Source organism: Vulpes vulpes, chromosome 3 (genome assembly GCF_048418805.1).
Source record: "Vulpes vulpes isolate BD-2025 chromosome 3, VulVul3, whole genome shotgun sequence".
Classification (NCBI taxonomy): domain Eukaryota; kingdom Metazoa; phylum Chordata; class Mammalia; order Carnivora; family Canidae; genus Vulpes; species Vulpes vulpes.
In genome coordinates this window covers 151,189,739-151,217,103 of record NC_132782.1, presented here as the reverse complement: position 1 = coordinate 151,217,103, position 27,365 = coordinate 151,189,739, and the positions used below count along the sequence as shown (strand labels likewise).

General features: G+C 38.8%; 1 long non-coding RNA gene and 1 other non-coding gene across 2 annotated transcripts; one reads left to right on the top strand and one right to left on the bottom strand.

Annotated features, from left to right (window-relative positions):
- Positions 1 to 458: 458 nt before the first annotated feature.
- On the bottom strand, positions 459 to 10,138 carry LOC140598400 (uncharacterized). The gene is made up of 3 exons (XR_012000831.1): positions 9,932 to 10,138; positions 1,643 to 1,693; positions 459 to 697 (listed from the first exon to the last, which is right to left on the bottom strand). It is a non-coding gene; the product is annotated as an uncharacterized lncRNA (long non-coding RNA).
- Positions 10,139 to 12,909: 2,771 nt separating this feature from the next.
- LOC112910528 (U6 spliceosomal RNA) lies at positions 12,910 to 13,016 on the top strand. The gene has a single exon (XR_003233260.2). It is a non-coding gene; the product is annotated as a U6 spliceosomal RNA (small nuclear RNA).
- Positions 13,017 to 27,365: the final 14,349 nt, after the last annotated feature.

The window sequence follows — 27,365 nt, the reverse complement described above, 5'->3', positions numbered from 1 at the left end:
TTTTCTGAAAGGCAAAAATTTACTCCCTTCATTTTGCAAGTTAAAAAAGTTCAGGAACCATGAGATTAGGAGACATGCATAATCTCTACAGCTAGCAAATTCCAAAGCTAGTAACCGAGCAGTTGTGCTGGCTCTCCAGCTTCTACATTTCCCCCACACTGCATGAACTCCCTTTTGTCTTCTCATTTATTTCTCACCAGTCTATCGAGACACAGCCTTTGTGATATTCATGGTATTATCTTCACTGAATGATACAGTTCAAGGCATAGGGTAGATCCTAAATAATTTCATGAAAGACAAAAGGACTCTTAAGCACAACTAACGTAATCCAGTCCAGCTCAATAAATAGCTCTAAAGGTTTACCCAATAGGCCTATAAAATTCTGGTTGTAGGAAAATACAGCCCTAGATAAGAAATATTGTAGTTGTAGTTTCCTAAATCAGTCTGTGTTTTATTACCCGGGAACTTGCAATGTCGTAGGGGACTCCATATGTGTAACGCTAACATCCCACCAGACTCAGTGCAGTGAGGTAAGCATCATGCAATGTGGGTATACACTCGACTTCTGCTTCAGGTGGTCAGAAAAGTGTCAATGGAGGGGCTTCGCATGGTGATATCTGACGTGGACTTTGAAAGATGAGCAGAATTTCAATTCATGACAACAGAGAAAATGACATTTTCAGCAGAGGGGGAGGTACTGGGAAAATAGAAAAAAAGTAGCTTGTAAAAAAGTAGCAGTTTGCATAAAGGTTGTACTTAGACATAGTTTAGGCGACTCAAGGAACTTTTGTAATTCCAGAAGTGACACGCTTGCTTAATTCTAACTCAAAGTAACCACAGAAGCTGAGCATTCATACTTCATCTTCAGGAGTCAGAAACAGTGGCCAACTTTTATCAAAAAGTTTGCCTTTCTCTCTACCCTTGCAAGGCATGACGGGGAAAAGTCAGCTGTTATCCTTGACTGCTGTGGAAGTAGCTGAATGTGAATTAAATGGAAGGAGCAGTAAAAGATAAGCCCAAGGAGAAGGCAAGGAGTACGATCAAAGAAATCCTTGGAGTGTTAATTGCAATCACTGAAAAAGAGGTAACATGAAGCTGAGAGTAAGATGATCTGCTATAAATAGAATTTGAATGCAGAATATTAGAAGGTCAGCAGATGGGGCTCTAAGAGGTGAAAATAACATGGATATTCAGACTAAGAAATAAAGCGATGTGATAAATTCAGAAAAAGATGAGATGAGTCCAAAACTAGGAGATAAATTTTCACTTTGTGGGTTAAACCAGCTAAATACAAAGAGTACAGATAAAACCAGCTCTTTGCAGAAGTAATTAGAGGATAAAATGACTCCCAAAATAAAGCAGAGAGCAGAGAGTTTGTGAAAATAGAATCCACAGACCAGCATGTGGTCCTAGGAATACAGGGCATATAAAGGAAAATGTATAAACTCTTGGTAAAAATTGTATTGAAGTTTGTACGCTCTCTCCAGCTCTTAGGATTGTTGGCCTCGGACAAGTCACTTAGCCTCTGTTCATCCTCAGTTTCCACATCTGTATAATTTCTCTGATTATACCCTTGGAGGCCGTAGAGGAGTGGGACTGCAGAATCAGACTGTTGAATTCAACTCTTAGCTCTACAACTTACCATCTGTGAACGTTGAATAAGACAATTTTCTTGCCTCGTTGTTTTTTTCCTCTGTAAGATATAAATAATATATGTTACAACATTTATAAAGAATTATTTCTAGGAGGTGAAAGGCAAGCTATCAAAACTTGTGAAAGCAATATGGAATAATTGTATTATGATCTCAGGATTGGGAAGGATTTTTTTTTTCAAAGAAACAATATTTATAAATTATAAAAAGAAAGACTAATAAACTTGATGATGTTAAAATTAAAAGCCAGTGAAGAGAGCAAAAGAAAAACCATAAACTGGGACAAGATATCAGGAACTCACACGAAATGTTAAATATCGATATTCAGGATATAGTAACAGCACCTCCAGCAAACCTTACAAATCAGTAAGATGAAAGATAATAAGGCCATAGAGAAGAAAGAGAGTTATTAACAGTACCCTCCAAATTCTGGTTCATTGAGATGGAGTGGGAAAGGAAGGAGATAGATATTCTATTTCTAAAGGTGGGTGGTGAATACTTAGGTGTTCATTTATCGTTACTCACATCTTATACACTTTCGTTAGTAATAATACGTATTTCTCAAGACATTTCTGAAAAACGGAGATTGAAATAAGTACGTACTTCACCAGGTTGCTATGAAGATAAAGAAGTTATTTAGAACAGTACCTGAAATATAGTAAATACTTAATAAGTGATGATGATGATGATGATGATGATAATCTTAAAACGTTAGAAGCATTGTAAACAGTTAATAAAAGGTAGATACTGTTTTTAAGCGATTGTCTAGGGAGAGAATATGTGACTAGAGAGAGTGTGGTCTGCACGGAGACCAGAAGAAACCCTCCAGGCCCCACAAGTAGAGGGGGTTCGTCGCAACACTGTAGGCCTGTCACACCAGCCCTTACGAGCTCCTGGCTGGCACAAAAGTGCATATAATAACCTACAGTTTCTCATACGACTATTCTCAGAGGAATATAATATGCAAATCAAGCAGTATAAATACTCTGCTCTTTTCATTAGCTTTATTACACTTTTTTCCATTGATAGAGAAACGTCTTATTGTATGTCTCAATCTCTTCTGAGTTTATTTAGTGGAAGCTTTAGCCTTCCAAAATCAGAGGGCATCAATAAAATTATGCTTCTAGACCAGTGAAGCAGAAGACTGGTTCCTGGATCACGATCCAGCCTCAGCAGTGGAGCCTGGCCTGAGCCGCCCAGCAGACTCCTCTCTGATGCGTCTCAACTAAAAAAGATTGAAGAAAAATATTGAAAAATGTTTTGATAAGAGACTGTTTTGGTTAAGGTTCTTGGCAAAGATATGGAGTAGCAGGTATACGTTGTCTCTTGAGATCATTTAAACATACCGGCATGGCCCCTGGTTTCCTGTTTTGAGTTCAATTCTGAAGTATTGTCTACTGAGTGTAAATGAGGTTAAGCATGGAGACAAGGAAGGTGTGTAATAGTAGCAGGCTATGGATTGATGGGGAAGCACCGATCATCAAACCGAAGAGGGGAGTGATATTTTATTTTTTAAGACATGTTTTTTTTTAAGACATGCAGTGTCAAGACAAAAACTATAGCTGCTTGCTCCTTATAAATGCAAAGGAGATGGGATCCCTGGGTGGTGCAGTGGTTTAGCGCCTGCCTTTGGCCCAGGGCGTGATCCTGGAGACCCGGGATCGAATCCCACGTCAGGCTCCCGGTGCATGGAGCCTGCTTCTCCCTCTGTCTCTGCCTCTCTCTCTCTCTCTCTCTGATGACTATCATAAATAAATAAAAATTTAAAAAAATGTTTTAAAAAAAAATAAATGCAAAGGAGAGAAGTTCCCTAAGACTGTTGAGCACTTGTTCTGTGTACGACTTATAGCATGAGAAGTGTAATAAATTTTACTCCTATTGTCTAGGTTTAAAAATAAAAATGTTCAGCAAAGGGTAGCCCGGGTGGCTCATCGGTTTAGCGCTGCTTTCAGCCCAGGGCATGATCCTGTAGACCTGGGATCAAGTCCCACGTTGGGCTCCCTGCGTTGAGCCTGCTTCTCCCTCTGCCTGTGTCTCTGCCTCTCTCTCTCTCTCTCATGAATAAATAAATAAAATCTCTTAAAAACAGGTTCAGCAAAACTGCATATTTAGGTATTATTTGTATGCGTGTGTAGTTGCAGAATCTGGATTTGAGAATCTGCTCCTAGGTTGATCAGTACTTTCAAAACCGTGAGGTAATCACCAAGAGAATTGATAGAGTTTATATAAATGGAGATTGTAATAAAATGAGAGACATTGTGTTTTCTGACCATAATATAATAGTAGTTGAAATTAATTTCTCAAAAGCTAGAAAATTTGACGGAGACAAATAGAAGAAGGTTAAATTCCCATTAGAGCAGATGAATTGTCCTTAATGGTAAGCAGGTTGATAAATAGGAGAAAAGATGCTCTCTCTTCTCAAAATACCCAAGAGGAGCATTAAAGAAACATTTTTCTGACTCTTGTTAAAATGGAAAAGCAGACTATTTGGGGTCTATGGGGTTTTGCAATATGGGGGAGAGATTGGAGTAAACTCCAAATACAACAAGAAAAAGTGGGGATTTATAGCCAAGTTACAGAATAGGGGTCTATGAATGGAAAATTCCTAAGAGACACCAGGGATGAGGAGGGATTTGGCCAAACTGGCAAGGCAGGGTTCTTCCTGAAGGCAGATCAGAGTGACCAGATAGCATCTGGGGAGATAGTGAGAGATGAGGAACTGGATCAGATATCGAGGACAGGAGAATCTGCCTCACCCGACTTACTAGGATTCTTACTAACACCGAGCTCTTGAAGACACACCCAGGGATGGGACCCAGGCAGGCTCAGAGGAACCTGCTTGGGGAACCTGGTCAAGGAGAGGGTCTTTGTCTTATTAACAATTGGCAATAAATAATACAAAGAAATTTCTCAGGAGAGAGAGAAATGGACCTAGAAAGTATGACGCTAAGTGAAATAAGCCAGTCAGAGAAAGACGATATGTTTCACTCATTTGTGAAATTTAAGGAACAAAACAAACAAGTAAAGGGGAAAAGAGAGGCAAACCAAGAAACAGACTCTTAACTATAGAGAACAAACGGATGGTTCCCAGAGGGGACGTGGGTGGGGGTGGGTGAGAGAGGTGATGGGGATTAAGGAGGGCACTTGTGATGAGCACCGGGTGATGTACGGAAGTGTTAAATCACTATATTGTACATCCGAATTTAATGTAGCAATGCTAATTAACTGAAATTAAAATAAAAACTTTTTAAAAAAATCTCAGAAGAAGGAATAAAGCCCCACACCCTAAGCCTGCATGTAGAAATTATGGGGGGGGGGAGGTCCTTGCATAGAATTTCTAAAGGTAAAGAAATTGGAGCAAATGGTATACACACCACTAAGTGTAATGAGGTAAGCGTGATAACTCCAGTTGATAAGGAGAGAGGGTAGATAGGCAGGTAGGTAAGAAGGTAGGTAAACAGAGACTAGCAGTGCAGGTCATTTTTACTTGGGAAGTTGCAGCGATGCTGGTAGGAAGAGGTTTGATTTGGGATATATTTTGATAGAACAATGAACAGGCTATAGGGACAGACTGCATCTAAAGCATGAGAAAAAGAGGAGTGTGAGAAGGATCTAAGTGTAAGGCCTGGTCACCCAGGTGAATAGTGGTTCCACTTAAACATGGGCAAGACGACTATGGAGGCAGCATACAGAGTTTTCTTTGGACATGTTAAATTTCAGATGCTGGTGAGACATCTAAGTGGAAATAGCAACTAGGGATTTGAATGTGCCAGAGGCAGTACCCTAAGAAAAGGCCCACACATTTTAAAATTATTATGGAACGAAGATCAATCAAAAATTAAGAATGATTTGGCAACGCATGCAAAAAGTCCAGCACTTCAGTGTAATTTATTTCAGCAACATTAATCACCAAACATCATGAATTTATTTAAAAAAGAAATCCTTAGGGTGAAGCTAAAATCTCTGCACAGTCCACGAGCCAAGAAGTGGGGGAAGCCCTCTGTGATGCTGCCAAACCTGCCTGAGATCCCTGTCGAGTCCCCTGAAACATCTGAGGACGGCTTCCAGCCAACCTTTGGCTGCACTTTTAATGGCATATGGGCGGGAGGTATAATGACCAGCACGATGAAGCAAGAGATGCTGCTAACGCTATTTCCACAAAGCAGAGATATTTTATAAAGTGGAGACAACGAGCCATACTTATCATCAGCTACATGCTGTTTTTGGATAGGATCTTGTTTAGAGTCTGGGAAAAAAAAAAAAAACACACAAGAAGATAAAGCTAAGTAGAGAGTCATAAACTTCAGTTAAAAATATGCAAAGTGTTAAAGGAGTATCCTGGGAAGAACTGAGATTCCATCGTATGGGAAACGATGAATGGACTTGGAGGGGACATCACGGTCAGGCTGACTGGTGGCCCCTCAGAGGAAGAGCTGGCCACTTGCTTGCCTTCCTACGCACATGCCACCCTTCACAGGCTTCGAGAACTGTCTTTTAGGAGCACAACTCATATTTTACTTCTCCCATTTCTCAAATATTTAGTCAAGGTCCTCCATTATCTGATATCAAACTATTTTTCGTGCCACGCGTTCCACGCACTGTGTCTCCTTGTGTTTCTCTCTGTTGTCCTTGTCTTATGTTCTGCTTTAACCTTTGGAAAACATTTTCCTATAGAATTTTTCTCATCCTTCTAGACCCGAATTCAAGGTCTTCTCCTCTAAGGAGCTTGATCATCCAAGCATAGTGAATCTTTGTTTCCTCTATTTCTTTTCCTTAGTTAAGCTACAGTTGTTATAAAGTTGTTAATTTTCCCAGTGAGACTGTGAACACCAGGAGGCCAAACACCACGTTTCATTCCTTATGTTGGTATTTCTTCAGCCTTTAGCGAAGTGCCATGGTCACTATGTTCAAGATAGACCTGAAATCATGAATTTTAAAATGTTTTATCAGGGCCTGAGATAGGATTTAATTCATCTTAGCTCTTGATATTTATATTAGTAATTTTAACACAATTAAAACCATGGGGTTTTTTTTTTCTCTCTTAATTCCAATTTTTCCATTTATCTACCTATAGATTGAAGTGGAAACCAGAAGTTTGGGATAAGGCTTAATCACAGGTCTTTCCCATTATCCAGCGTATTAAACAATGAACAATGAACAATGACCACAATACAGGTAGGTATGGTCCTGGGAATTTTAAAAGAAGTTTCTATTTCTTTCTTTTTGTTCCCCAGTCAGGCTGCAAGATTTGGAAGTTTTAGATTCGAATACAGGGGTGAATTTCAGGGGCAGTGCACCAGATAACCTAACCAAGGACCATTTATAAAGTTCTTGATGTTTCTATGGAAAGATGCTATAAAAGAACAAATGACTTTTCTTTATGGCTTCACTTCATTTCACTTCATTCATAGTTATTCATTTCAAAGTTAACAGGCTTTATCTTTATCCTTATTCTCTGTATTCAGCTTTATTAAAACAAACTGTTCTCCAGGAGGAAATTATTGTAGATTATAGAACCGCATGTCACATAGAAATATAACAAAATAAATCCTTGGTAAAGTATAATCCTTAGTTTTTCAAAAAATAAGTTATCTATCTTTTAATTTTAATTGGTATTTCTGAAATGATTGACCACTTTGGAGCATTGGAACTTGCTGGGATTTAATATATCCATCAAGAAACTAGGTGGTAGATGATGTTTTTAAGATAGACTTGGCGATTCCTCATTCTGTTCCTGTACATCACTGACATTATAAGCTAGGTTTATCCCTCATTGTGAAGGCAGCTTAGCTCCTGGAAAAGCTGTCGAAGGAGATTTTTTTTTTCAAAAAGAAAAGGAAGAAGACAATTATGGAAGAATTAGTTACAATGCAAAATCTTCAGTTATCACTATGCTCCTACGGAGAACATTTACTGTTATAGGCTAAACTGTGCCCTCCCCAAGGCTTCAGGTTGAAGTCCTAACCTACACTGTCTCAGTGTGTGACTGTACTTGAAGATATGGCCTTTAAAGAGGTGTTTAAACTAAAATGAGACCATCGGGGTGGGCCCTAATTCAATCTGACTGATAGACGTATAGAAGGATTTTGGACACACAAAGAGTCACCAGATATACAAGATGAGGGAGGGCTGATTCTTTCCAGTGCTTCCCATGACTGGATGTTTACATGTGTCTGATCTGGGGGTGCAGCTTTAAAATTCTCACTGCAACCCCAACCTAAGCCATTTTCTTAAGAGCTAAGTAAGCTAACTTTTGGGTTCCATCTTATTTATTGCTTTGTCTATTCACTTGGATTCCATTTCAGGTGAAAAAAAAAGGGACGGAATTCATTTACGTATTTAAAACTCAACGTAAAAGAAATTAAACATCAAGTTCGAGAAATCATAGACTCTGTGCATGATAAATATTTTATTACAGACTAATTGATTATGATCCACAAGCTAGGTTAACCAGCGACAAGATGGCTGATAGGCACATTTTGACTCTAAAACTGGAGATGACTTGTTGGTGACTGGTTTTGTTCACCTATAAATCACATTTCCAGTCTGTTCGTGGTCTTATTATTTTCATGTCTTACTTATCCTCTGGCTTTTGGACGTTTTATTAATTATAACCCATTTTTCAAGATGAACAATAAGCTCAGGGATAAAAAAAAAAGAGAGCTAAATTTTATGATGTTTGATTTTAGTAAAAAGGGAAATCCCTGGCTTAGTGGTGTTTTCCGATTATCCAAGCTATAAAACTAGTATGTTAATGATACCTACAATGAAAACTCATTGTGTATGTATTCCATACCAGTATGTGCATATTATAGCAAAAATCTAAGTACTGTACATAGTCTAACTCATTTAATCCTTGTATCAACTTCAAGATGAAAAGGGAGTATAATGTGGTTAAAAGTACTGTGCCCAGAGTCACCTGGCTGGCAGGAAGTGGAGCTGAGAATTGAACTTTGGCTTTTGGATTCCAAAGCTAATGTGTTCACCACAAAAACTTGCTACCTGCCCAAAGCCCTTGGCATTGAGAGCCGCACACAACCTTTCAATAATGGGAAGCCCCAGAATCAGCTCAGGAGGTCATCGTTCAACTAGAGAAGGAGATTAACTGTTGAACCAGTGACTTATTTCAATGCACATAGAAAATAATTTGAAAAGTTTGACACATAATTCAAACAGGACTTCTCTTATTTTTTTTTCCCCAACAAGTCTACCAAAAATCCTTTCTTCAGTGAAATTAAAGAAAATGGTACTTTGGCCATTGCTATAACTGCTTTAAACAAATTGATGACTTTTTAATCACATTTTTTTACAGCTCTTGGGGAAAGAAAGTCCAGTTAATTTTGCCAAAAACATAATCTCTTAGTGTTTTAAGATTCCTAAGTAAACTATCTGGAAAAACAAACACTAAAAGTATTATTTAGCAAAACTAAACTTACATATGAGAGCTAACCTAAAAGTTGCCCCACACAAGTAAATGATCAAAGGGTCTGTTTTTATTAAACTTCGTTTACAGAACAAGAATTCCCATTTGGTTCTTCTTTATTATAAATAAACTTCCTAAACATTAGCAGATTTCCTTAATTGCCACCGCGAACATGTTCTCCTCTATTAAAATCTAAATCTGGATCATGTGAAAATAACAGTGTAAGTAAAGTGAGTCTTACTTCATGTGCTAGATGAGCTAAATATAGTTCTACAAAATATGTGTCCCTGCTGAGTCGGTCACTCACAAAAAAAAATAAAAATGACCTCAAACGCAACGTGAAGCTCCCTGAAAGCACACGCACAGAAATTTAATGAGTATTAATGCTATTCTAAAGGAGATGCTAGACTTGTTAGCGGTGAGCAGGAAAGCCTAGATCATGCTAATGTTAGAGCCGAACAGATTCCCTAAATGCCTTTCTTGTTGATGCGAGATTCCTGTTTCCATGGCAACCTGCAGTGAGTTAAGAAGAGTACTGTTCAACTGTGCTGCAATTTTGCTTAGTCTCTCTGAAAGAAAAATGTCAGAAGAAACCATTTCTCTATCCATAGTTGTAATCAGAGATCGTCTACCTCCACCCACAAGCTTCTGTTTTTGCTCCTGAAGAAGAAATTAAAGGCAGTAAATCAGAAATATGTTGAATGATCTACTGCGTTCTAGAGGAGCTACGGACCCTGTACTGGATCCAAGAATCACATCTGCAGCCCGTGAGCCCTGGAAAATCTGTAGGAAGGGATCAGAACAGATAATGGTGCTAAATTATGAACAGGGAAAATAATGAGGCAAGCATCCTTACCCTGATTCCTAGAGGCTGGCTTTAGGTGTGTGACAGCACTTCCTCTAGGGTGGTGCACTTCTCTGTCCTGTTTCTGAAGCTCTGGCATTCTTTGCATTTCGAAAAGAATGGAAACATAAGGAATATTTCTGTTGTTCTGCAAGGAATCTAAATCAAAGCTCTGACAAGGGATGTCTGTCCACACGTTTGCTTGGGCTTTCCTGATTCATTCATTATCCTGCTCAAGACCGAAAGATTCCTCCTGAATGACAGAGGCAGCATGTCCATTGGCAAGTATCCCAGACCATGCAAGGGGGGGAGATGTAAGTGAAAATCAAAGGTCCTGATACAGGGGCCTTTTATACGAAATGCTGTGGTAGGAACACACAGTCAACTTTAAAAATCACGTTTGCTTTGATGTATCCCAGGACGCCCGTAGCTACCATTTATGGCACGCCCACCGGGCTCTAGGCACTAGCTCTACGTACATCTTCGTATTGATTGTCACACAAGTTCACAAGGTAGGAACTATGAATATTATCTTCATAATATTCAGATGTTTTACAGATGAGGAAATTACCGAGTAAATCACCTAGAGTCACGCTTCCCTAGGAAAAATGTTGGAGCGGTGGAGGTGGACTGTGAGGCTGCCTACCTATCTTAGAATCAGTCTTCTGCTGTTAATAATAATAACAACAACAACAGAGGATATTTATGTATCCCGATCTAGACCTAGACTGATAGATCGATAGATACATAAATACGAGTGTCTATAGTAGGTATGTTAGCAATATAGCCGGGGGAAGCAGGCTGGTTGCAGTGGGGAGACTGGTGGGGACGCTAACAGCCCCGCCAGAGTTCAGGGGCCTCCAACACGGGCAACTGCTGCTCAGCCCCCACTGGTGTTTGTCCCATGGAAACTCAGGCTGCATGTGGCCAGACTCTTTTTTTTTTTTTTTTTTTGGAGATCAATTTGCCAATATATAGCATAACCCCCAGCACTCATCCCACCAAGTGCCCCCCTCAGTGCCCATCACCCAGTCACCCCAACCCCAGGCCCACCTCCTTTCCAGCACCCCTTGTTCGTTTCCCAGAGTTAGGAGTCTCTCATGTGGCCAGACTCTTAGTACTTTCCAAGACAACCCACTAATTCCAGTGCTCAGGTGAAGTCTACGCATTTCTAAATGTGAGTACAAAAGAGAAATGTGAGAACCGAGAAGTTCTGCCCCAAGCTTTCTTATTGTTCTCTCTCTTTTAGGAATTAATCATTCTCTCCAAAAACTGAAATAATTTCACGAAAGAACCGACTTCCCTCCAAAAACAATTCCAAGGACAGAAATGAACAAAGAAATAGAAGTGCTAGAATTGGGGTAGAATTCGAGTGGTAGAGTTTCTGATAGATAAAGCGGAAAGAACAGTTGTATAGACAGCGTTCAGAGGTAATGCCCAGTTCTGATTTTGGTTTCACATACGGAGCTTCTCATAAAAATGGGATGCTTTCTTTTTCTTCCTCAATGTTTGATTTTTTTTTTATACCAAACAATCAAAGTAGAAGAGAATTCTATTTACTTAATTCAGTAAAGTAACATTAAAAGAAAACTTGTATGATTTTCTTCTGTGTCATGGTGCAAAGTGGCAAGTTTAATTTAGTTCATCTGAAAGATGGTAATAAGCACACAGCAGAAATGAGTAATTTAGATTTTGAAAGCTCCTGCTATTATGGGCACCCAAGGTATCAGGGATTGAGAGATCTTTAAGACACACACCTCCCACAGCAATGGCCCCTTTCAGACAGCAAGGATGAAGCTGAATTACACTGGAAAGTGTTTATTATTGATTATCTTATTACATTTACTTTTAATGACAGAAGGTCAAATTACATGGCTGTGTACAGAATTACATTTCTATATATAGAAAAAAAAAGAATCTCTTTGTTTCATCTTAACTGTCTCATTAAAGGAACAATAAAATTCTCTCTTGGGGGGGCAGGATATGGATATGTTTGTTCAAAATGTCCTAGTGATTTTCTCAGGCACTGTTAATATTAAATATCAATAAATCATTTTGTTGGAATAGTGGTATTAGACCATTTCCTCATAATTTACTACAGTCATTAACTGACCAAATAAAAGACCCAAAGTTACATGAAAGTGAGCATGATCATAAAAGTAAATTTGAGTGCTCACAGTGGTCTAGCAACACATGTAATGATTTATGAATATGGCTCCTACAATGATATTTCGGGGATTTTTTTTCTCATTTTACAGAGCTGTGAGACTATAAAGCAACCAAACTCAACCGGCATTAATAGCAGCCAATCAGACCTAATGAATTTTGAAATGGAAGCACATATGGACGGAAGTAAAATCTTGTTTTTTGGGAATCTGAATTTTAGGCCCAGACAGGGAACCAGAACCAACACTTGAATTTCCATTTTCCTTCAATCACACACTATATTTCCTGTTATCTACTATTTCTTAATAATGATAATAATGATATTAGACAATAAGATATTTAGTTCTTACTATATACCAGGCCTGGTGCTGTGTATATATATTTTCTCATTTAATGCACATGACAACTTTGATATAGGGGATGTTATCTTTATGTTATAGGGTAGGAGACTGAGACAAAGAGGTTAAGTGGCTCACCTAATCATAACTAGTAAGGACTAGAGCAAAGATATAAAGTCACCTTTTTTCACACTAATGCCCTCACCCCTCCAGTGCGGCAATTACTACTGTTATGCTACCATTACAGTCTCGTGAATCCAGGACACAAGTGGATTTCTCTGGATGACAAAACGCAGAGAGCTGACTAGGCTGAGCAAGCCACTCAATCACCGGGATGTCGTCTCCTTTGTAAAATGAGAATAACGCCGTTGCACTGCCAACTCCATGGGATTTTTGTGAAGATGAAATGAGGAAATGTACATAAGAATAATTTGAGCAATAGCGACTGCTAGCAAATATAAATTATTGTTAATATACCATTGGTGTCTGCTCGCTTCAGCAGCACATGTACTAAAATTGGAACGATCCAGAGAAGATTGGCATGGCCCCTGTGCCAGGATGACATGCAAATTAGTGAAGTGTTCCATATTATATATGTATATATATACACAAATATATATATATATACACACACACACACACATATATACCATTGGTGAATCCAGTCAATTAAATATAGGAATATTTATTTTGCAGAGGGCAATGAAAAACATATATTTTCTGAGATGCCTGGATAGCTCAGCTGGTCAAGTATCTGACTCTTGATTTTGGCTCAGGTCATGATCTCAGGGTCATGAGATTGAGCCCCATGTGGGGCTCTGTGCTCAGTGGAGAGTCTGCTTGAGATTCTCTTCCTCTCTCTCTGTCTAAAATAAATAAATCTTTTTTAAAGACTTTATTTTTCTCTTACTTTTGATTTAACCCAATCTAGAAAACAACAAAAGAGCTAGACAGATGGAAATCAAAATATGAGCATGAGAAGATGATGGCATACAGGAATGGCATAGACATGTGGTAAAAATGGAATTTCTAATCTTCCTACACTGTAATCTAGACCTTTGAATAGACAAACAGTGAAACTTGAGTTTACAGAAAGTTCCCTTACTCTTCATCAGCAACTTAGGGGCCTGGGGAGAAGAGGGTAGAAAGACTGGGAATCCCCCCTATTTAGGATTTCTTATTAGATGAATTCCAGGTATAAAATCATGGACAATATGCTCTTCCCTACCAACTTCTGCTGGGAAAAGTAAGGAAGGGGGCTAAAGACCTGGAGGGTTTAGTGATAAGCTTTCCTAATGCAAATCAAGGAAGTGGGTGAGAACCATCTTCAAATAGTAACCTAAATGTCAATTGCTACAATTGTTGTGGGATCATAGACTATTTCAAGCTAAATAAAAATAAGCAATAAACACTAAATCTGACTAAAGCAAATTATGAGATCATTATGTTTAGAACTGTAAAAAGATTCTGTTTAACATAAAATGTCCCGAGCTGCATTGCATTGTTCAGTTTGCCCCTGAAGTCTTTATTGACTACATATGTTGAAATTTATTGGGCCTCTTTACTGTACATTCTTTTTAATATCTTTTCCTCTTCTCTAAGTGGAGTTAGAGTATGTAACAAATTAGGAAAAATGGAAGCCTAACTTTAAAGATGAAGGATAGCAGAATGTGCTACCTCAAAATATGCCACTTTGGCATAAGGATTATTTTGAGCTAAAATCAATTGAAAGAAGCAGATGCAAGGAAAGCTCTCTGCCCACCTCCTATTCGTCTAAAAGTAGGACAGAAATTTGTAAAGGTGTCCCCTTTTCCCCTCTTTACCAGAAAGGACAAAAGTTAATCATTGGAGACGATTCTAAGCCTTATCAGCCCAGAGAAGGCATCAAAGAAGTCAGCATAACAAATTTTGCTAAAACCAGCATTTATCTACCCCTCGTTTCCCCATGTATTTGTCTTCCCACATTTGCTGCCCCTGAAAGCTGCAAGTCCTTCCCCTTTGTCTTGTCACTTCTGTAAAATCTATCATTATTTTGGTAAAATGTTATATAAGTTTAAATTCCAACCACACCTGTGAATTACTCATCTCTGAGTCCTCCCACACGTATGCATGTGATGCACATGCTAATAAACTTCTGGGCTTTCTTCTTATCTTTATAATGTGTCTTTTGTTCATCTAATTTATAGGACCCTAACCAAGGAACCTAAGATGAGTAGAAGAGGAAAATATTTTTTTCCCTTCCCTACACTGAGAACCACTTAGAAAATTTTTGACTTAAAATATCCCAGAACAATGGCCCCTGTGAATTTGGTCCCATCCTTCCTTTACAGCCTCACTGCCCCATACTGCCTCCCCAAACGCACACACTAACACAATTTATATCCCAAACACATCACACTTCCCACTCATGCAAGAACTCCAAGCTCTTTTATACATCCAAACTTTTGTATTTCCAATTTCCACTGTCCAACATGACATAATGTCTCCTTGTGGAACGACAGAGGTCTGCTCGTCTTTCAAGATGGAGCCTAAGTGTCCCTACTTGAACAAAGATTTCCAGAGCTCCTAGACACAGTGATGCTCTGTGCTCCTTAACTACTGTGTTCACGTCCCTATTACAGCATTTGCCATGTCCTACATGTAGTAGGATGTCCTGTTTGAACCCAGACTGAGTCAGGCTGTGTATATGACTAGTGGGCTGGTGGCTGCGATTTGCACAAGTATTTTGCATAAGATTTTTTTTAATGCTTTTTGGTTAAAGGGCAGGGAAATTTTTGTTTTGTTTGTGTTTTATCTGTTTGTCTCGAGCTCTTGAGAGACGTAAATAAAAATAGAAAAACAACAGAGCATATGTCCCTGCTTAATCCTTTGGATAAGTTGTTGGCTTTTTTAGAGAGAGAAAGAATTACAGCTGGAGACATTTTTTTTTTTCTGAGAGTCTGTGAGACCCTGTGTCCCTCTGGGCTCTGCTACAGAACACACTATTAACTAAATGTAACTCAAAATTAGATCAAGGGCAATATCCTTCCACTGTGGTATAGGGGAGAGGAGTGGCTTAGGGCCACCATCAAAAATGGTGAAGTTCCCATATGGCATTTCATGAGAACAGGACAGTGTTTTTCCTCCCCTCCTGGGGCTCACCTAATCAGTGTGTCTACTATAAAGTCTCTGAGCTGATGGATCAGTTCATGTTCCAGAAGAAGCACCTTTTGGATATTTCTAGAAATCTCTGGGGATATTTTGCAAGAGGCAGGAAAGTCCTGAGTAAGCAGGTAGGAGAAAGAGCAAGACTGAGAGTCTTCGGGATGCTGGGTTACATATTCTCTAGAGCATTAAAGACCTAGAATACAGCTGGGTAGCTTTTACTGTCAGTACAAATTGCCACTCTCATTGTTTCATTGCGTGCTCCTATATCCCTGTAGGCTGTGCTTCTGGTCAGAAATGATGTCTAAATAATCAAATTGGATGCACCTTACCCAACATGTATGATCATTGAATGAAAGAATGAATGGCTACAGATTAAATCAAAGAACACAACTGATTGTTGCTTTGTGCCAGTTTAATTCCCAACCACTTATTTTTCTTTATGTATCAGAATTCTTGTCAAATTACCTAAAGTCATGGAGGAGCCAGGGGAAATTGAGAAAACTGTTCAACTTGAACATCTTACCGAGGCAAAGCAACCCAGTAATCTACCTTTATATTTTGTGGGCCACACAAGTGTTCTCCATTGCTAAACAGCGTTCCAGTCCTACAATAAGAGTAGTAAAGTGGTGAAAAGCACAGCTTTAGAGTCCAATAGCCTAGATTGAACCTTTGGTCTGTCACTCTGAGCTTTGTGTCCTTGGCTAATCACTTGTGCTTTCTATTTAAATTCTGTCATTTGTTTAATAAGGAGAATAATACCTACCTTGGCAGGTTGTAGTGAATATTAAATAGATATCATTAAAGTATCCATAATAATCACTGGCAGGTGATAAGCCCTCATCCAATGTTAGCCACTTAATACATATTTACTGAACTCTTTGTCACTTAGTGAGATCTTAGCGTGGCCAAAAAGTACTAACTGCAGCCACTTATTCAGGCTTGAATTATTTCTTATACTTTAGTTTCATTTTTGAAATACCAAGAGTAGGACTGGATGGACGTACTGAGTATCAGCAATAGCAGGTGTTAACTTTTTTTGGTAGGAAGATGATTTAAAATACTTACCGTGCGTTACATCTGCATTCCTGGCCTTGTAAAAAAAAAAAAAAAAAAAAAAAAGTCAAATGCTTTCTCAAACTTCATCTTTGGCCTTTTGTTTTTCCTTCCATTTAACTATCAGACCTACTGCTGATAGTTATTGACCTCCTATGGAGATTCTGGTTTCCTGGTGATGCATGTACTCACACAGTTGCCAGGCCATAAATTGACCCATCAGTAGGTGAGAACAACTCATTCCAATCTGACCATTACTCTATTCCAGAGAGCTGCAATTAGAACTCTAACAATGGATATATGAACTCCTAGGGAAAAGGTTACAAAGCAGGGGCACAGAGATGCTTAGGAAGCACATGAAGTCATAATTAAAAATGAGAATTTGTGCTTTAGAAAATGGATATTAAATTGGGAGAATAATTTCTGTCTACTGGCAATATGCCCATTCCTTCTGCAGGTAGCAGGGGATGCTATTATTTCTCTAATGGATCATGTTTTAGTAATTGCAGTGTCAGTACATTTTAAAACACCTTGCTACGAATCAGACTGAGGTGGCCATGCACCCAGCAGAAGTTACTGCATTCTGAAAAAGTCAGGCACAATAATCACATGCTTTGTAGAGGATTAGGGAGGTGTGAAATCTAGATTTAAATGGAAGCAAAACGAGTGCGCTTAGTTTTGCAAGTGAAATTCCTGTGCTTGTTGGTCACTTGTGTGTATTCCTTTTTCTCTACAGAGCATGAATGCCAGGAGATAGAAGCCAAATTTCCTATTTTGGTATAAGTCATCCTCATTTGCCATATTACTGAAACTATAATTTATCTTCATCAGGTTACATTTACAATATTATTATCAGTCGCAGGATATAGCAGATTCTCATAATTTTTGGTTTTATCGTGAGGCCACGTTGAAAGGGGTCCTAAAAGAACTTGAGAACGTTTGGAAAGAGATTTTTGCCTTTTGCTGCACGACTAGTTTTCTTTCTCTCTGATCCCTTATCATATCATTTCAATGTTTTCAAGACTTCAGTGGTTTGTCATTTCCCTTAGAATAGAGTTGTAAGACAAAATACAGAACATTTAGTGAAATTTGAATTTCAGATAAATAACGAATAATTTTTAGTATAACTATATCCCATTTATTGCAAATGTTGCTTCGGACATATTTGTACTAAAAATTATTTGCTTATTTTTAAATCTGAAATTTAAATTAAACTGAGAGTCTTATATTTTTATTTTCTTAATCTGATAAACCTACTTTAGGACAAATATCTCAACCTCACAGCCAAGCTCTAAACAATGCTTCTCCTATATACAGATCTGTACATCTCCTACTTTTTTTTTTTTTTCGCACTAGTCATATTGGATTTAATTCATTAAATATATTATTTGCTCTCTCAGTGCCATGCCTTTGCACAGCTATTCCCTTTGGCCTAGAAAATCTGTGCTCCCACCACCAACCATCAATATTATTTCTTTGCCTACCCCAACAATTTATATTTGTTCAGGTCTTTGAAAGGTTCACCCGGAAAACCAATATGAACAGTCTTCTTCTTGTTAGGGTTATAGTGGAGGCGATAAATAAAAACCCTGCCCTGATCTCTTGAGTTAGTAGCCAACTGAGAAATAAGATGTAGAAGAAAAACAGAGAAGTAGCAAAACTGACTGAAGAATATGATTATAAATTTGCAGCCAAATGGACTTCCACAGCTATCCCTGGATTGGTCTTAATCCTCCAAATTGTAGGCATCATGGAGAGCAGGCTAGAGTGCCATTCCCAAAGGAGAGAGGAACAGGGCTAAGCTGAGACTCTTGTCCAAAACTGATGAGTCAAACAAGTCACTCTTCCTCCATTGGGACTGAAGAGAAACTAAGAAGCTTCTTTTTAAAACTTTCCTTTTAGGAAAAGGAAGTTGAGCAGAAATTCTCCTCCCGCCATTGTCTTCACCTTTAAAAAATCGAAAGTGTGGAATACATGTTTGTTTTCAGTGCTTTCAGCTTTTTATTCCTTCAACTCCCTGAGTTTATTCACCAAGTTTATGGTCAACTATTGGTATAGCTAGTTTGCCAGCGGGGAGACGTTAGGATGGTCATGCTACTATGTTAATGAGGACACCTCATTACATCAACCACTCATCCTTTAAAGTCCTGACAGGCAACTGGTGGGCAGATTAGCTTTTGCCTCCCACATGAGGCAGAATGGAACTAACTTCAAAGTCCTTCTGAATCCTAGATAGAAAATCCACTCTTTATTTAGTTTTTCATCTTGAATTACAAATAGATCTATTATCTAAAAACAATCCTAAAGAAGTTCCAAATTTGAATTAAATCCTATTATGAAGAGTATGGATATAAAGGGTACCCCAAAAGTTATATCCCTTTCTCTTTACAAAAGCAAATAAAGTGCAAAATTCTTTAATCCAATTTCTTATTCTATTCAGTCTGACCCAGAGAGATCCTCAATCCAATGGTTCAACAGATTTGGGTTGAATAGACAGCAGCCTGTTTGCTACTGAAACAGTTTAGTTTCTAAAGCATATTCAGTGTGGAATTAATCCGACCTAAATCCCCTTGTGTGAAAAAATTGTTCTAATGTTTGGACACAAAAGATTATCACCACATCAATCCATCTCATAAAATTTAAAAATTCAGGTGCATCTCTAGCCTCCACAGAATATTATTCCCAGAATCCAGAACTCTGTGCAGTCCAGGCCCATGCTCTTGTTCCTAGAAATGAGAGCAGACACTTGGTGGCTGAGGGAAAGAGGAAAGCTATAAGGAATCTTGATTTTGAGTTTTGCCAGCATGTCTGGTTTTTTTTTTTTTTAAGTTTTTATTTAAATTCCAGTTAATTAACACAGTGTAATAGTAGTTTCAGTTGTACAACGTAGTAATTCAACACTTCCGTACAACACCTTGTATTCTTCATCAGCAAGTGTACCCCTTTTTAAAAAATCTTTAAAAATTTTTTGTTTCAGATTTGTATCTAAATTCTTCTCGTCAATTAACATACAGTATAATATTAGTTTCAGAAGTAGAATTTAGTGATTCATCACTTACATTTGACACCCAATGCTCATCACAAGTGCCTTCCTCAATACTTGTCACCCATTTAACCCGTCCTCCCATCCACCTCCCCTCCAGCAACTCTCAGTTTGTTCTGTTAACTATAGTTAATGGTCTGTTTCTTGGTTTGCCTCTCTCTCTCTCTCTCTTTCTCTCTCTTTTTATTTCCCTTTGCATGTTTGTTTTGTTTCTTAAATTCCACAGATGAGTGACTTGTGCTGTTGATTTTAGCCATCCTGACAGGGGTGAGGTGATATCTCATATGTAGTTGTGATTTGTATTTCCCTGATGATGAGTGATGTTGAGCATCTTTCCATGTGCCTGTTGGTCATCTGGGTGTCTTCTTTGGAAAAATGTCTATTCATGTCTTCTGCCCATTTTTTAATTGGATTATTCATTTTTGGGGTGTTGAGTTCTAGAAGTTCTTAATATATTTGGGCTATAGCTAGTTATCAGATATGCCATTTGCAAATATCTTTTCTCATTCTGTAGGTTGCCTTTTAGTTTTGTTGATTGTTTCCTTTGCTGTGTAGTAGCTTTTTATTTTGATGGAGTCCCAATGGTCTATTTTTTGCTTTTGTTTCCCTTTCCTCGGGAGACTAGTAAGAGACTGCTATGGCTGATGTCAAAGAGGCTGCTGCCTGTGTTCTCCTCTAGTACTTTTATGGTTTCAGGCCTCACATTTAATTCTTTAATCCATTTTTAAATTTATTTTTGTATATGGTGTAAGAAAGTGGTCCACTTTCATTCTTCTGCATGTTGCTGTCCAATTTTTCCAACACCATTTCTTGAAGACATTGTCTTTTTTCCATTGGATCTTCTTTCTTGCTTTGTCAAAGATTAATTGACCATAGAATTGTGGGTCCATTTCTGTGTTTTCTATTTTATAGAAAACAGAATAGCATGCCTGTTAATTTGTGCCAGTTATCTGAAAGCTACAGCCTGTGCAATTAAAATTCTTATGAGAAAAACTCCCATAAAGTTATGTGTAGCACCATGTTTGCCATTTGTAGGGAGGAAGGATCCACCTACGTACCATCTCAGCTCTCAAAGAACAGTATTTCAGACATCCCTGCCCCATTTCAAAGACATTAGAACTGAGTACAAGCGGCAGCCTCAGTCATCAGATCTTATTAGACATGTCTTTCTTCCTTGTCTGGCACATGTAAAACCTCTTACTTCTGCTTTTCCCTTCAAAATCCCTGGTGTCAAAGACCATGTTATGAGTTTTGTTTAGTGACATAAGTTCTACCCTTTTCTTGTGAGTAGGCCCTTTACTTTTGTTTCATAGTGGTTACTCCCATTGCTTCTTTTGATAAAAGTTTTTTGGCACTTGAAAACTCCATATTCTCCGTATTTATTTATGTTGGAAAATCACGATGCTATGGATGCTCCCAGAGCCTGAGCCACATGGGGCTAGTGAGCACCGAGGCACCTGCCATCTGCTCCTCAATACCCCGCCTTTTCCAGGTTCTCTTTAGAGAAGTAACTCCAAAAGCAACTCTCTTTTCCATTCTTTGTGTTTCATCATCCTTATTGACTCAGAAATAATACAACTATCATGTTCTTTAATTCACCTTGATCTTTTGAAATTTTCATCTTTCCTTTGTTATTATTCCGCATAGTCCCTGGTTGTTACAATACTTCATGTCACCATCCTCAATAACCAGAGACAAAGACTCCAAATATCTAAACTTACCGAAGCACTGCTAAATCTCAGTGCCTCCTCAGCTTAAGCCAAAATCCTCCCTCTCTCGAGCCAATGGAGTGATTTGGTTCTTAAATGCCACATTTTTGTATTTACTTCTAAGATATTTGGCGAAGGCACCAAGATGATGGAGTATAAGGTACTCTGATAAATAACATATTTATTTTCTCCTCTGAGTTTAGAATCCATTAAGAAATTAGGCCTGGGCAGATGGATGGATGTCCAAATACCAGCTCAGTTTTAGTTCCAGGAAGCTGACTGGAGAATGTGCTTTGGCGCTGATGCCGAAGCCCGAGTTCAACCAACTCTTCAGCATTTCCTGCTCTGCCACTGCAAGGCCAGAGCCTCTCTCCTGAACCCGCTCCTCAGGGGAACTTGATTATGGTGCGCGGGGCCTTGAGGCTCTTCGTTGGAAAGAGAAACCGGAGAGATTGAGCATCCTCACTTCCCTCCTGGGACTCAGCATTCATTCAGCATTTCCTCACTTGCAGAAGGGAGCGAGGGTGCGGGGAGAAGATAAAAATGAGAGGGTTGAGGAATTCGTGTCCTGCTCTCAACTCTCCTGAGTTCGTGCTTCCCTTTATGAGCTTCACAGCGACCCTTCTTCTCATTCTGTCGGGCTTCTGGTAGGTAACGTCCTTGAGGGCAGCCTTGTGTGCCTTCCTTGCCAATATATCCTTGGCACCTGGCACAGAGGGGGCGCTCAGGGGGTATTTGCTGAATAAATACACGTTTACTTGGGCTCACTACTGTGGAATTCTGAGGCAGCACAGTGCTTGATAAACCTGATTGCAGCAATTGGCCGTGGTATCACCTGGAGACCCAAACAGAGGGCACCCCTTCCGCTCTCTTTCCCTAGCACAGGAATAACTAGCATGGCTCTGATATTCACCGTGTCACTGTCCCTTGTGTGTCCTATTTCTGGCAGTGCAGAGTATCATTGAATAGCCCCAGGGACCCATCAATCATTTTTTTTCTTCTCCTCCTATGCAGTGGCAGCAGGATAATATTCTAGGTATCTGTCCCCCGAGAGTGCTGACTCGTTTCCAGAAACATCACCTCTCATAGAATGCAAGGTTAATGGGGTATCTTCAATTAAAGGACATTGTATAAAGTGTTTATTGCATTTTATTTTTCCTAAGCTCTATTTTTAATGTAAAGTTGTAACTCAGAAGCTCTCACATTAGTGACCACATTGTCTAAAAATAAGTTTTCTAATAGGCATAAATATTTTTAAGGGAAATGGTATTGATCACAAAGCCTAACTGTTGAAATTTCATGTGTCTGTGCTGGCATCAACGACATATGGGAATAGACTTGAATAATGAGGCTGACCTAGTACAGAACTCCTCATATCCTTTCAAAGGACTGGAAGTGAACTCTTTAGTAGAAAAATTAAATAGATGAAACATAAAATCAGTTGGAGGCCATTCACTTTATCCTGTCTGGCAGCTGGTGTGATATGATTGAGGTTAAGTGAGGAATGGACTGTCCTGGATAAAAGTACTGTCCCTTATAAAATAATCACTAATGTATACCAGACACGATGTTTCACGCTTTATATATGCTACACATGATCTTCATTATCCATTATCACCTATGAAACAGGCACTATTATTCTTATCGTCCAGATGGGAAAACTGAAGACTGATGTGCCCAAGGTTACAAAGTAGGTATCATGCATCAGGACATCAGGACTAGAATGCAGGTATGTTTGTTTCTAGAAGCCGTGTTCATGACCGATGAGCTGTGATGCTTATTCAACACACTCCAAAGGGGACAAGAAGTATAGACAGTGTGAACTGGCTCTAGGGTTTTGGGTAAACAGCCAAAAGAAGCGTCCCCAAAAGTCTATACGTTATGCTGGCCAGCTCACCTGGGAGGGGGGCTTCCACCAGAAATAATGCTTATGCAACAGCTTTAAGGTTTCCCCTGCCATGCGACCCTCGAGGTAGAGTCTAATACTAAAGGGACTCGTCAGGATTGGATGAAATGGAGCCAAAAGTTCGAGGTGGAAATAATACAAATGAAACTGTCTACCTGGTGGCAGATGGGCAGGGCAGGGGGCTCCCGCTTCAGAGGCACGGCCTGATCCTGGGCGCCTTCCTTGGCGACCCAGCGGCTCTCGGACAGCTGGGAACCTGGAGCAGGGTCAGCTGACTTGAGAGGCTGTTGAATTGGAAATATCAACAATGGCTTTGAGGTCCCACCCTAAGTCGTGTACTACCTCAGCAACAGCACGTCTGATTTCCATGACATGAAAGTCATCCTTTTTTACTTTTTTTTTTTTTAATTTCTTAGCACTTGAAGAAGTTTGAAGCACACAAAACCATGCCTGTGGTTTCTAAATAGTTTTGCCGAGTTTCTCTTTTAAGCCGGAGTGAAAAATGAGTTACTTACATCGCCATAAAGGGCAGGCTGGAATCGGGTAAAGGCCTTCGACAATGACATCACGTAAGACTATACACCGAGCAGAGGGGCCTTGGGCTCAGGTCCTGATCCCAGGGTCCTGGGATCAAGCTCCACATGGGGCTCCCCGCTCAGCGGGGAGTTTGCTTGTCTCCCTCTCCCTCTGCCCCTCCCGCTGTTTGTGTGCTTGCTCTCTCTCTGTCAAATAAATAAATAATAAAATATTTTTTAAAAAAGATTATAAACCAACCAGAGATTTATCCAAAGGAGGTATTGTGATGGCAAATGTTTGGATTTATTTTATTCAATGGATGGCTTCTGACAGGATTTTTTTTAAATCATCTTTATAGCATTAGAGTTAAGAGAGGCATTGGTATAGCTTTTGATAAAATTTAGAAATATTTTGTATGGTGTCTTGGGAAGTGGTCATGTAGCTTTTTAAATATGGAAAGCCTTGTTTGTTGAGAAGATAACCAGTTTCTCTAACAGCCATTTTTTTTTTTTTTTTTTTAGTTTGGTCTCATCACTACAAAGTTCCTTATACTAATTAAAAACATGCCCATTATAATTTAGAATAATGAAACTGAAAAAGACTTTAAAATCCATTTGGCAGAAACCCTATTTTTATAATAAGTTCATTGATTCATTCTCCAAAAAAGTATCCACCACGTGCCTGATATTGTTTCTGACACTGGGAATATAGGAATGAATCCCTAACCTGTGGCGCACACTCCTATTAAAATGAATTGTTCACAGTCACATAATATTGAAGAGAAGCGAAAGACTTCCACTGCCCTGTACTATATATGTTACCCCCTTCAGATTACACTCTTTTTCTTCATTCTTCAGCTATATATTACTAGCCACCAAGACACTGTTTAAAGTCATCCATATTTTCCAAGTCAGTCTCTTGTATGTCCTCAGGGTTATTTTAATAATTCTGAAATAGTATGTTTTATCCTATCTCTATTTACAAATTTATCTTTTCTAGTAGACCCTCAAGTCTTCAGTTACCACAATTTATTCATGTTGAAAACTCTGCATTTTTATGGGTGTTTTAATTGAATGAATTAATGAATTGCTGGGTATTATTTTTTTATATTCATCCAATAAATATCTACTAAGTGTCTATTATTTGCCAGTCACTATACTAGTTCCACTAGGAGATCATTAATTTAAAAAGACACAAAGCTTATATTCTGGAGCTGAAAATGAGACAATGGACCATAAATTTAGTAAGTAAATTAAACATTAAGTAGGAAAGTAATAAATTCCATGCAAAAAATAAATCAATAAATGTTTTCAGGCAAGCTGGGGTGGAGAAGGCAACTTTAATTTTAATGGAACAGTCAAGTATGTCTCAATGGAAAAGCGACATTTGAAGAATGAGTTGAGGAAGATGAGGATATGAGCCATGTAGATATTGAGGGGACAAGATTCCAGCAGAGGGAGTAGCCACTGCAGAGATCTTCAGGAAAGAGTGTGCCTAGTGAGTACCAGGGTCACTGAGGCCCTGGAGAAGTGGTAGGAGATAAAGGCAGAGAGGTGACAGAGGGCATAGATTTACCAGAGCTTCATGATCATTGTAAGGACATCAGCTCTTACTCTGAGAAACTGGGGGGCCCTACCAGTATTTTGAGAGGGGGCATGATGGGCTTTGACTTAGAGTTTAACAGTTCTTCTCTGAATATTCTATTGAGTTCAGTCTACAGGATGGCACAGGGAGATGGAAAAGAGACCAATTAAGAGGTCTCTTTTTTGTAATAATCTGGTTTAAAAAAAAAGTGATGGTATGAGGGAGTGTACAAGGCCCTATGAAGTATTCGAGTTTGTGATATATTAGAGGCAAAGTCAATAGTGTCAGCTATTCAGGAGGACATGTAATAGAGAGGCATCAAGGATGATTTTAGGATTTTAGGCTTGAATGTCTGAAAGAATGGCGTTGCCACCAACTATAATTTGGAATATGATCAATGGGAACAGATACTGTAGGAGGATGAAGAAGCAGTAATTTTGGACATAAGCCTGAGATATTTATTTGGCATCCAAGTGGAGATATTATGCAGGCAGTTGGATTTATAGGGAGAAGCTTGAGAGAAAGAGTGGGAAAGGAGGAGATGGTCCTGGTTGTCTGTGTTGCAAGGTATGTGTGTGTGTGTGTGTGTGTGTGTGTGTGTGTGTAGTATCAGGAAATAGGTAACGTTAAAAGCCATAAGACTAGATGAAATTACCAAGGGGCAAAGTCTAAGCTGGAGATAAAAGAAAGAAAAGAATAAAGTTTCATGTTGTGGTGTTAAAAAAAGAGAAGAAAGTGTGAAATGGCTATTTAGGAGAATGAGGACAGTGAATAGAGAAAGGAAATCCAGTATGATTTCCAAGAAGCATTAAGGACACCTCTAAAGTTCATGGTCATAAATCTAAAGACCAGTTAGTATGTGTTATGTTTCCCTCCAGCCATATTCAATTGTGTGAAAACAGGTAAAGTTCAAGTGGAAGGTGGGTTTAACATTTTAGACAATATGAAATATACCCCGCATGAACTGTAGCTATTTGGGAAAATATATTGGTGATTAGCATCAAGCTTTTGTTTAGGGAGAAAAGTCTGTATGTGTCTGGAATATTGGTTAGTGTCTTGTACGTATTTGGTTAATCCAATAGATTAAAAGGATATAATTAAATATGCACATAGGAGAAAAAACACTCTGCATAAAAAATTATCAAGTTTTTATAATAGAGAGAGTAGGGAATGAAGAGGGTGCCATTAAAAGAACAAATCAGCAACATAGCAGGAACCCAAAGTCTGAGGAAGAATATCGCTAAGAAGAACTTTCTGGTGGTCAGACAGCCAAGGAGCTTGTATGAGCAAAAGTGACTAGTTTCCATTATAACTTTTCAATGTTTTAGGGTTATAAAATAAAGTTACTCTGAACATTCAATAGACACTGTCATGCACACAAAACCCGATGAATATGGGGAAAATCGGGCATAAAAGAAGACAAAGTGAGGCAAGAGTCAAGTTCAAGAGAAGCAAGAACTTGGGATCCCTGGGTGGCGCAGCGGTTTGGCGCCTGCCTTTGGCCCAGGGCGCGATCCTGGAGACCCGGGATCGAATCCCACGTCGGGCTCCCGGTGCATGGAGCCTGCTTCTCCCTCTGCCTGTGTCTCTGCCTCTCTCTATCTCTCTGTGACTATCATAAATAAATAAAAATTAAAAAAAAAAAAAGAAAAAGAGAAGCAAGAACTTGAAGTAAGGACTATCAGGGAAGACCTAAACCCACAGGACCAGACGTGCAGAAAAGTAGGACATTAGACATGACATAGAGTTTGTTAGTTTGGGTCAATTTTTTTTATTAAATTTTAAACAATAGCAATATGTCAACTGATATTTGAGTTAGATAATGATAATAGCTACCATTTCTTGAATGCCTACTCTGTCTGTGCCACACATACCTGCAGTTATACCTACTATGAATAAAACTTTCCTTAATACAAAGCCTTGAAAAAAAAGGTATTATTAAATTTCATGATACAAAACATCTGCTTATTTACACTTTTTAAAA